The sequence below is a fragment of the Aquarana catesbeiana genome, linkage group LG07 (genome assembly GCF_042186555.1).
Source record: "Aquarana catesbeiana isolate 2022-GZ linkage group LG07, ASM4218655v1, whole genome shotgun sequence".
NCBI lineage: Eukaryota > Metazoa > Chordata > Amphibia > Anura > Ranidae > Aquarana > Aquarana catesbeiana.
The window spans coordinates 126,986,917-126,999,182 of NC_133330.1; positions in this window are offsets into that span (position 1 = coordinate 126,986,917).

The following is a 12,266-nucleotide window of genomic DNA, read 5'->3' on the forward strand; positions in this document are numbered from 1 at the left end:
AACTTGACACAACATGTTGGCAATTGCCCCACACCCCACGCAATAGACGATTCTGACCATTGCCAACATTTTCTGTCAAGTGTCTGCTCCTTTGGTTTACCGCAACAAAAGTTGGTAACCGACTGCCCCCAAACCCCACGCAATAGAACATGTTTTCAATGGCCAGAATCTTCTATTGCGTGGGGTTTCAGCTCATTTGGTTAATTGCAAATTTTGCTGCAAAGAACCAAATGAGCTGAAACGTGACAAAACATGTTGGCAATTGCTCCACACCCCTTGCAATAGACGATTCTGGCCATTGCCAACATGTTTTGTCACGCTTCAGCTCATTTGGTTCTTTGCAGCAAAATTTGCGATTAACCAAATGAGCTGAAACCCCACTCAATAGAAGATTCTGGCCATTACCAACATGTTTTGCCAAGTTTCAGCTCATGTTGGTTAATCACAGCAAAAGTTGGTAACCGATTCCCCCCCAAACCCCACGCAATAGAAGAAGATTCCTCCCATTGCCAACATGTTCTGCCAAGACCGCCTAATTCGAATGCTACTCGCAATATATGCTTCCCCCACAGCCAGGTCAGCGGCTGCCTGTCAAATGTCCTACCGGTCCTTCGCTAGAATCACCATACTAAAAATGAATGTCCTCCCCAGACTCCTCTGCTTATTTCATTTTCAGGCCATCTCCATTAAACTCCCCCCAACCTTCGTTCTTCGCATCTTATAAGAGGATGTGCAGAAGACTGGTACGCCCAAAACTAAAAGGGAGACTGGGTCTCCCAGATCTCCAAAAATACCATTGGGCATGTCATCTTACCAGTATTGTGGACTGGCACATACACAAATGTAGCAAAGACTGGACCCACCTTGAAAAATCCTTCTCGAAAAAAACGGTCTCACATTTAAAATACGACATTTACCAATGGATCAACAATAAATCCATCCCTAAAATGTTGATTTTTAGATCTGCATGCAAAACTCTCAGACTTAGCCCCTCACTCTGTCCCCTGAACCTGCTAGACCAAAACCCAGACTTCTCCCCGGCCTATTCTAACACAACCCGAATGACACACCCCCTGATCCTCCAACTAGAGCTCAACAATTCTTCCATAATGGCGAACTCTTACCGCACTCGGCATTTCCGCTAAATTCCCTGATCGACACATACCCTTTTTTAAATTCCAACAACTTAGACATTCTCTCCTCAGTACCACACCTACCGCTCAATGGCACCTCGACAACACACCCTTTAAGGCGCTGTGCACCAGCATAGAGCCCCAAAGGCACTTAGAAGTGCATACATCGCTAAAATTATCATACGACAAAGACTTGAACATACACATTCACAAAGAAGATTGGGAACACATACACACTTATATTCACAAAGGTTCCCTTAATACCTCTACTATAGAAAATAGATATAAAATCTACTCAAGATGGTACAGAACACCCAACCGGATACATAAATTCCATCAATCCATCTCTCCACTTTGCTGGCGATGCAATTCGGTCAAGGGTTCGTTACTCCACATGTGGTGTGAATTGCTTAAATCACAACATACACCCCAAACTTCACCCCAGCACAATACATGCTCCACCACACTTCCTTACCCATTGCACGATATAGGAAATCTTACTCTACACCTCATTAATGCAGCCAACTAATGTATACTGACCCATTGGAGAAGCACCGACCCTCCGACCATATCGGAATGGGTCCGTAGACCCATGGGTCCGTAGACAGAATAGCAGAAAGGGAAAACCTTATACATCAGGCCAAGGATAATCCAATGAAATACAGGGAAACCTGGGCACTATAGAGATTCCACAAGTGCTACAGATCCAACAATCTATCACCATACCAAACTTGGGATGAACGCTTCTGAAAAATTTTCAAATACACCATAGTTCATCACAGCCTCTGCCTAGCATATACCCCCCCCTGCCCTGTCCTACCCCCCCTTCGATACACATAAGGCCTTTGGGTTCACGTTCAGCTCCATCCCTTAATCCTGATACTAACCCATAGTATCACATAGACCTAATTAGACCTCCAGGACACTTTGTAGCCCCATACATGGATACGGCACCATTGAGAAGGGGCTCTCTCCCAGACTTCAAAACAAACAGACTATGTCTAACATTCAACAATACAAGTTTATTGCCCCCTCCCACTCACAGTTTTGATCCCGATGGGGGCGAGTGGGTTTTGTGGTGGCGTATCTCGGTTTACATTACAGTTTATTGCCCCCTCCCACTCACAGTTTTGATCCCGATGGGGGCGAGTGGGTTTTGTGGTGGCGTATCTCGGTTTACATCTTCAAATACACCATAGTTCATCACAGCCTCTGTCTAGCATATACCCCCCCTGCCCTGTCCTACCCCCCCTTCGATACACATAAGGCCTTTGGTTCACGTTCAGCTCCATCCCTTAATCCTGATACTAACCCATAGTATCACATAGACCTAATTAGACCTCCAGGACACTTTGTAGCCCCATACATGGATACGGCACCATTGAGAAGGGGCTCTCTCCCAGACTTCAAAACAAACAGACTATGTCTAACATTCAACAATACAAGTTTATTGCCCCCTCCCACTCACAGTTTTGATCCCGATGGGGGCGAGTGGGTTTTGTGGTGGCGTATCTCGGTTTACATCTTCATAAGGCCCGGAGCCCTGCTCAACTGCACATGTACTAAATCCAACCCCCCATCGCAGGGATTTGGGAGACCACCTCTGTACCTCCGTCCCACCATCGTTACTATTTCTTGCTGATAGACACAGAAACGTTTCATTGAGGTTTCACAATAAAAATTTTTTCTTGAAATATATACTACAACTATATACCACTGTTACAGTTGTAATGTTTGATATATCCAATAAATTACCACTTACCTAATGTCACTTCTTTATTCTTGTAATCTCCTGTATTCTTGAAAACTTTAATAAAAATTTCATGAAAAAAATATATATATATATTTTACAATGCTAAAACATTAAATGTGAAAATGGCTTAATGTAGCTTAAGACGTAATAAAGTGCCTAAACCTCAATCAATTGCCCTGAAACTTTGCACAGCCTAAGAGCTCGACTTCCCAAATCTATCTATGAAGTTTTATACGATTCAGTGTTCCACAAGGCAAACTAGGGACATTAAGCTTGTTTTTTGGGGAGCCTTAATGTGGCTTAACGTACAAAAAAGACCTTAAATGTTAACCAGTTTCCCCCAAATTTCACACAATTGAAGATTCTATCCATGTCAACATATTCTGAAAATTTCAGCTCATTTGGTTAATCACACCAAATGTTATTCACGTTAAGCTATATTTTACAATGCTAAAAGACTTAATGTGAAGATGGCCTAATGTAATGTGATTAACTTTTGGTGTGATTAACTAAATGAGCTGACATTTTCAGAATATGTTGACATGGATAGAATCTTTTATTGTGTGAATTTTCGGGGAAATTGGAGAGGGAGAAGAGAGAGAGGGAGAGAGATAGAGAGACAAAATTGACAAAATCTCAAATAAAAAACATAGTCAATGACTCCAAAGAAAAACGTGTTGGAGAATGGAGAATTGAGCTAACAAACTCCAAAAAAACGAACTGTTTACCAGTCAATGGAGAGAGACTACAAACTGGCCCCGTAACCTGGAGGTGCTACAAGACCCCTAAGACAGACAGACCCTGAACCTCTACAGACTGAGAGCCCACAGCCTATAAATCGAATTAAGACGGCACAGACAGACCTACAAGCCCAGGGAGAGTAGACTGTGCCAGCAATGTGACCAGGGGGTCCTGGAGGATGAGGAGCATTTCCTGCTACATTGCCCAAAGAACTCATCAGTGAGGGACACTCACTTCCAGAGACTCTCCACTCTCATCCTGGACTTCAATTCTATAGAAGAGAAGAGGAAACTCCAATTTCTACTGGGAGAAGAGGAGCCAATGGTAAAAATTGCTGCCCAAGGGGGGGCGTGGCCAGCATGTGAAGGGAGAAAGACGTGCCTCGCTGGAGCTCCGTCCGATCCTGACATGCACTTCCACAGCGGCTTAACAGCAGTTCTGCCTACTGGCGCTGCATTCTACCTGACAGCTTCCCCTGCTCATCCCGGTTGCTGGTTTGTAGTTCTGATGGGCCCCACGGATCCCGCAAATCTAAATCGGGCCCGAAGGCTCCCTGCCCACCCCCCACCGGCGGCCATCTTAGACACAAGCATTAGTCATGGCGACTGGCACTCAGACCTCAGCGGAGATGGGGATGGCCGATTCCCCCACCGGGGCTGAAATCCTGGCAGCAATCATGACCTGCAATTAATCGCTAACAGCGAAAATAGACTTTTAACTGTGGATACTGGTCTGATCCGCCAGATCTGGATAAGTTCCAAACTCGGATCTCGGAGGTGGGGGAGAGAGTCTCCACAGAAGAAGATACGGTCCGGACCGACTCCAGAGAAATTAAGGCTTTGCAGATCCAGGTGAAAGCGCTCCAGGAGAGGGCAATCGACACAGAAAATCGCTTGAGGCATAATAACGTCCGTATCCTGGGCCTACCTGAGAGCAGAGGGCCAAATTTTACTTCAAAGAACCAAATGAGCAGAAACTTGACAGAACATGTTGGCATTGGCCAGAATCGTCTATTGCAAGGGGTGTGGGGCAATTGCCAACATGTTTTGTCACGTTTCAGCTCATTTGGTTCTTTGCAGCAAAATTTGCAATTAACCAAATGAGCTGAAACCCCACACAATAGAAGATTCTGGCAATTGAACTTGACAGAACATGTTGGCAATGACCAGAATCTTCTATTGAGTGGGGTTTCAGCCCCTTTGGTTAATCGCAAATTTTGCTTCAAAGAACCAAATGTGCTGAAACTTGACAGAACACGTTGGCAATGGCTAGAATCGTCTATTGCAAAGGGTGTGGGGTAATTGCCCACATGTTTTGTCACGTTTCAGCTCATTTGGTTCTTTGCAGAAAAATGTGCTATTAACCAAATGAGCTGAAACCCCAGACAATAGATGATTCTGGCCATTGAAAACGTGTTCTGTCATGTTTCAGCTCATCGCAGCAAAAGTTGGAAAAGATTGCTCCCAAACCCCACGCGTTTTGCTGCGATTTACCAAATGAGCTGAGACATGACAGAACATGTTTTCAATGGCCAGAATCTTCTATTGCGTGGGGTTTCAGCTCTTTTGGTTAATCGCAAATTTTGCTGCAAAGAACCAAATGAGCTGAAATGAAACGTGACAAATCATGTTGGCAATTGCCCCACACCCCTTACAATAGACGATTCTGGCCATTGCCAACATGTTCTGTCAAGTTTCAGCTCATTTGGTTCTTTGCAGCAAAAGTTGGCAACCGGCCAGATTCTTCTACTGCGTGAGGTTTGCGGGTAATCGGTTACCAACTTTTGCTGCGATTAACCAGATGAGCTGAAACATGACGGAACATGTTGGCAATGGCCAGAATCTTCTACTGCGTGGGGTTTCAGCTCATTTGGTAATCGTAAATTTTGCTGCGATTAACCAATTGAGCTGAAACTTGACACAACATGTTGGCAATTGCCCCACACCCCACGCAATAGACGATTCTGACCATTGCCAACATTTTCTGTCAAGTGTCTGCTCCTTTGGTTTACCGCAACAAAAGTTGGTAACCGACTGCCCCCAAACCCCACGCAATAGAACATGTTTTCAATGGCCAGAATCTTCTATTGCGTGGGGTTTCAGCTCATTTGGTTAATTGCAAATTTTGCTGCAAAGAACCAAATGAGCTGAAACGTGACAAAACATGTTGGCAATTGCTCCACACCCCTTGCAATAGACGATTCTGGCCATTGCCAACATGTTTTGTCACGCTTCAGCTCATTTGGTTCTTTGCAGCAAAATTTGCGATTAACCAAATGAGCTGAAACCCCACTCAATAGAAGATTCTGGCCATTACCAACATGTTTTGCCAAGTTTCAGCTCATGTTGGTTAATCACAGCAAAAGTTGGTAACCGATTCCCCCCCAAACCCCACGCAATAGAAGAAGATTCCTCCCATTGCCAACATGTTCTGCCAAGACCGCCTAATTCGAATGCTACTCGCAATATATGCTTCCCCCACAGCTAGGTCAGCGGCTGCCTGTCAAATGTCCTACCGGTCCTTCGCTAGAATCACCATACTAAAAATGAATGTCCTCCCCAGACTCCTCTGCTTATTTCATTTTCAGGCCATCTCCATTAAACTCCCCCCAACCTTCGTTCTTCGCATCTTATAAGAGGATGTGCAGAAGACTGGTACGCCCAAAACTAAAAGGGAGACTGGGTCTCCCAGATCTCCAAAAATACCATTGGGCATGTCATCTTACCAGTATTGTGGACTGGCACATACACAAATGTAGCAAAGACTGGACCCACCTTGAAAAATCCTTCTCGAAAAAAACGGTCTCACATTTAAAATACGACATTTACCAATGGATCAACAATAAATCCATCCCTAAAATGTTGATTTTTAGATCTGCATGCAAAACTCTCAGACTTAGCCCCTCACTCTGTCCCCTGAACCTGCTAGACCAAAACCCAGACTTCTCCCCGGCCTATTCTAACACAACCCGAATGACACACCCCCTGATCCTCCAACTAGAGCTCAACAATTCTTCCATAATGGCGAACTCTTACCGCACTCGGCATTTCCGCTAAATTCCCTGATCGACACATACCCTTTTTTAAATTCCAACAACTTAGACATTCTCTCCTCAGTACCACACCTACCGCTCAATGGCACCTCGACAACACACCCTTTAAGGCGCTGTGCACCAGCATAGAGCCCCAAAGGCACTTAGAAGTGCATACATCGCTGAGATTATCATACGACAAAGACTTGAACATACACATTCACAAAGAAGATTGGGAACACATACACACTTATATTCACAAAGGTTCCCTTAATACCTCTACTATAGAAAATAGATATAAAATCTACTCAAGATGGTACAGAACACCCAACCGGATACATAAATTCCATCAATCCATCTCTCCACTTTGCTGGCGATGCAATTCGGTCAAGGGTTCGTTACTCCACATGTGGTGTGAATTGCTTAAATCACAACATACACCCCAAACTTCACCCCAGCACAATACATGCTCCACCACACTTCCTTACCCATTGCACGATATAGGAAATCTTACTCTACACCTCATTAATGCAGCCAACTAATGTATACTGACCCATTGGAGAAGCACCGACCCTCCGACCATATCGGAATGGGTCCGTAGACCCATGGGTCCGTAGACAGAATAGCAGAAAGGGAAAACCTTATACATCAGGCCAAGGATAATCCAATGAAATACAGGGAAACCTGGGCACTATAGAGATTCCACAAGTGCTACAGATCCAACAATCTATCACCATACCAAACTTGGGATGAACGCTTCTGAAAAATTTTCAAATACACCATAGTTCATCACAGCCTCTGCCTAGCATATACCCCCCCCTGCCCTGTCCTACCCCCCCTTCGATACACATAAGGCCTTTGGTTCACGTTCAGCTCCATCCCTTAATCCTGATACTAACCCATAGTATCACATAGACCTAATTAGACCTCCAGGACACTTTGTAGCCCCATACATGGATACGGCACCATTGAGAAGCGGCTCTCTCCCAGACTTCAAAACAAACAGACTATGTCTAACATTCAACAATACAAGTTTATTGCCCCCTCCCACTCACAGTTTTGATCCCGATGGGGGCGAGTGGGTTTTGTGGTGGCGTATCTCGGTTTACATTACAGTTTATTGCCCCCTCCCACTCACAGTTTTGATCCCGATGGGGGCGAGTGGGTTTTGTGGTGGCGTATCTCGGTTTACATCTTCAAATACACCATAGTTCATCACAGCCTCTGTCTAGCATATACCCCCCCTGCCCTGTCCTACCCCCCCTTCGATACACATAAGGCCTTTGGTTCACGTTCAGCTCCATCCCTTAATCCTGATACTAACCCATAGTATCACATAGACCTAATTAGACCTCCAGGACACTTTGTAGCCCCATACATGGATACGGCACCATTGAGAAGGGGCTCTCTCCCAGACTTCAAAACAAACAGACTATGTCTAACATTCAACAATACAAGTTTATTGCCCCCTCCCACTCACAGTTTTGATCCCGATGGGGGCGAGTGGGTTTTGTGGTGGCGTATCTCGGTTTACATCTTCATAAGGCCCGGAGCCCTGCTCAACTGCACATGTACTAAATCCAACCCCCCATCGCAGGGATTTGGGAGACCACCTCTGTACCTCCGTCCCACCATCGTTACTATTTCTTGCTGATAGACACAGAAACGTTTCATTGAGGTTTCACAATAAAAATTTTTTCTTGAAATATATACTACAACTATATACCACTGTTACAGTTGTAATGTTTGATATATCCAATAAATTACCACTTACCTAATGTCAATTCTTTATTCTTGTAATCTCCTGTATTCTTGAAAACTTTAATAAAAATTTCATGAAAAAAATATATATATATATTTTACAATGCTAAAACATTAAATGTGAAAATGGCTTAATGTAGCTTAAGACGTAATAAAGTGCCTAAACCTCAATCAATTGCCCTGAAACTTTGCACAGCCTAAGAGCTCGACTTCCCAAATCTATCTATGAAGTTTTATACGATTCAGTGTTCCACAAGGCAAACTAGGGACATTAAGCTTGTTTTTTGGGGAGCCTTAATGTGGCTTAACGTACAAAAAAGACCTTAAATGTTAACCAGTTTCCCCCAAATTTCACACAATTGAAGATTCTATCCATGTCAACATATTCTGAAAATTTCAGCTCATTTGGTTAATCACACCAAATGTTATTCACGTTAAGCTATATTTTACAATGCTAAAAGATTTAATGTGAAGATGGCCTAATGTAATGTGATTAACTTTTGGTGTGATTAACTAAATGAGCTGACATTTTCAGAATATGTTGACATGGATAGAATCTTTTATTGTGTGAATTTTCGGGGAAATTGGAGAGGGAGAAGAGAGAGAGGGAGAGAGTTAGAGAGACAAAATTGACAAAATCTCAAATAAAAAACATAGTCAATGACTCCAAAGAAAAACGTGTTGGAGAATGGAGAATTGAGCTAACAAACTCCAAAAAAACGAACTGTTTACCAGTCATTGGAGAGAGACTACAAACTGGCCCCGTACCTGGAGGTGCTACAAGACCCCTAAGACAGACAGACCCTGAACCTCTACAGACTGAGAGCCCACAGCCTATAAATCGAATTAAGACGGCACAGACAGACCTACAAGCCCAGGGAGAGTAGACTGTGCCAGCAATGTGACCAGGGGGTCCTGGAGGATGAGGACCATTTCCTGCTACATTGCCCAAAGAACTCATCAGTGAGGGACACTCACTTCCAGAGACTCTCCACTCTCATCCTGGACTTCAATTCTATAGAAGAGAAGAGGAAACTCCAATTTCTACTGGGAGAAGAGGAGCCAATGGTAAAAATTGCTGCCCAAGGGGGGGCGTGGCCAGCATGTGAAGGGAGAAAGACGTGCCTCGCTGGAGCTCTGTCCGATCCTGACATGCACTTCCACAGCGGCTTAACAGCAGTTCTGCCTACTGGCGCTGCATTCTACCTGACAGCTTCCCCTGCTCATCCCGGTTGCTGGTTTGTAGTTCTGATGGGCCCCACGGATCCCGCAAATCTAAATCGGGCCCGAAGGCTCCCTGCCCACCCCCCACCGGCGGCCATCTTAGACACAAGCATTAGTCATGGCAACTGGCACTCAGACCTCAGCGGAGAAGGGGATGGCCGATTCCCCCACCGGGGCTGAAATCCTGGCAGCAATCATGACCTGCAATTAATCGCTAACAGCGAAAATAGACTTTTAACTGTGGATGCTGGTCTGATCCGCCAGGATCTGGATAAGTTCCAAACCCGGATCTCGGAGGTGGGGGAGAGAGTCTCCACAGAAGAAGATACGGTCCGGACCGACTCCAGAGAAATTAAGGCTTTGAAGATCCAGGTGAAAGCGCTCCAGGAGAGGGCCTAAATCCCTTGTTTCCTATTGATCCGGCTGCTCGTGTAGGGGCCTCTCCAGACCTTCCGCTCATATGGGTGGACTGGTTCTGTTACCTTGGAGTTTAACCCTTAACACTATTAGGCCGTATCAACCTAATTAAAATGAAGATATTGCCCAAATTTACATATATCTTTTTAGAAACTCACCACAGTGGATTTCGCAATCCTTTTTCTCCCAACTCAATAAATTTGTTCTCCACCTTTGTCTGGGGCACTCAATCCCTGAGATACAGATGGACCACACTGATGCGTCCTACCTCCCAAGGTGGAATAGCATTCCCAGATTTCCATAAATATTTCATGGCCACCCAACAGGTCACTGCGATGTGGTGGTTAGACCCACATGTCACAAATTGAGCGGTGTTACTAGAGGCGGCTGTGATGCAGTCCCTCGAGGCTCTTAAATTCTTACTCTTCCGTAGTCCACGTGCCCCATATGCATTAACCCCTTCTATGATCACTCCTCTGGGGGCGTGGACAGCTGGCCTCAAACTCGAACGATACCCCGCAGAAGCAAATTCGCCAAACGCTCCACTTTGGTGTAATGCCAACCTAGCCCAGATATATACAGTTCCTGAACCCAACACTTGGACTAAATTTAATATAAAATTACTCTCCAAGATAGTTCATAATAATTCATTGATTCCATTACCCCTGATGCTCTCTAAATACAATATCCCAGAATCATATTTTTTTTTAGGTATATACAACTATCCCATGCCTTCAGCTGCCAATTCTCCCAAGCTAACCCCCAGCTCATGCAGGCCTCTCTTGAGGAGGTCATCAACAAGCCAACCTCTCAGATATACTTACATCTTCTTAGAGTCTTACTTCCCGATTTGGATAAACTTAGGGCCCGTTGGCTTTGGGACGTCCCAGAACTTGATCAAGATGACTGGGATGATATCTGAGACTCCATTCCAGTCCCTGGTCTCCATCAGAGACCGCCTGATACAATTTAAAGTAGTCCACCAAGCTTACTTTACTCCCTCTAGGTTACAAAGAATAGACTCTAATCTCTCTCCAGGGTGTTGGAGATGGGGGGGGACTTCATCCATATATTCTGGACCTGCCCAGCTATCACTGTGTTTTGGGAGGAGGTAATGTCTTACATCCGCCTAATCAGTGCTATCCCCTTGCAGCCTTCCATATCTGTCTGTCTATTGGGTTTAGTGGAACATCTGATTCCCACTGTTGCAGGACGCACGTTGGTGAGCCTGTTGGTGAGAACAGTAGTTCTACGCCAGAAAGATCATTGCACTTCACTGGAGAAAGTCGGCCCCACCTGCGGTTGCCTTTTGGAGGCAGTTGGTTAACGAGAATCTACCCCTATATAGGGATACATACTTCAACAGAGGCTGCCCTCTGAAGTATGAGAAAGTATGGTCCAAATGGTTGGGAGAACCATCTACGGCTTAGATGGATCTAAATGTGCCTAAGGATAGCCCCCCCTAGTCTGAACCCCTATAGAATTCTACATCCTTCACAAAGGTTTGTGGTAGTGAGCGGAACATTTCTCACATCTTTTTCACTTCCCGCATAAAGTGGGAGCGCAGGGTTGATGTTCGTGCCGTCTCTCCAATCTCCATCAGTGGGATCCACACCTCACTTGAACATAATGGTGACTGACGCTTAAAAAATACTAATGAGTTTTTGATGTTTATACGCCTATGTTTCCAGGTTAAAGTCACTATTGTATCTTTATACTGTGTGTTATGCTACTCGTTTTTATGTGTCTTTAACACCAATAAAAAGATTTCTAAAAAAAAAATAAAAAAAAAAATTGCTGTCACCGACAAAGAGACATGAAAAACTGAGGACTTAAAAATCCTTTACATGGACTTATGCCAATCCCCCTCTTCTTATAGAAACATAACTGTTATAGAAAGTTATATTTCTTATAGAAAGCTAACATGTATGTGACCCTGTCAATAAAGCTTATTTGAATATGAGAGAGAGAGAGAGAGAGAGAGAGAGAGCGCGAGAGCGAGCGAGAGAGAGCGCGAGAGAAAAATAAAAAAAAGAGAGAGAGAAGAATAGAGAGAAAGAGAAGAGAATAGATAGAGGAGAATAGAGAGACATGAATAGAGGGATGAGAAAAGAAAGAGGAGGTGAGAGAGAAAAAAGATTTTAGGGAGGAAAGAGAAGAAAGAGCGAAGAAAGAGGATAGAGAGGGGAAAGAGAGAGGGGAAAGA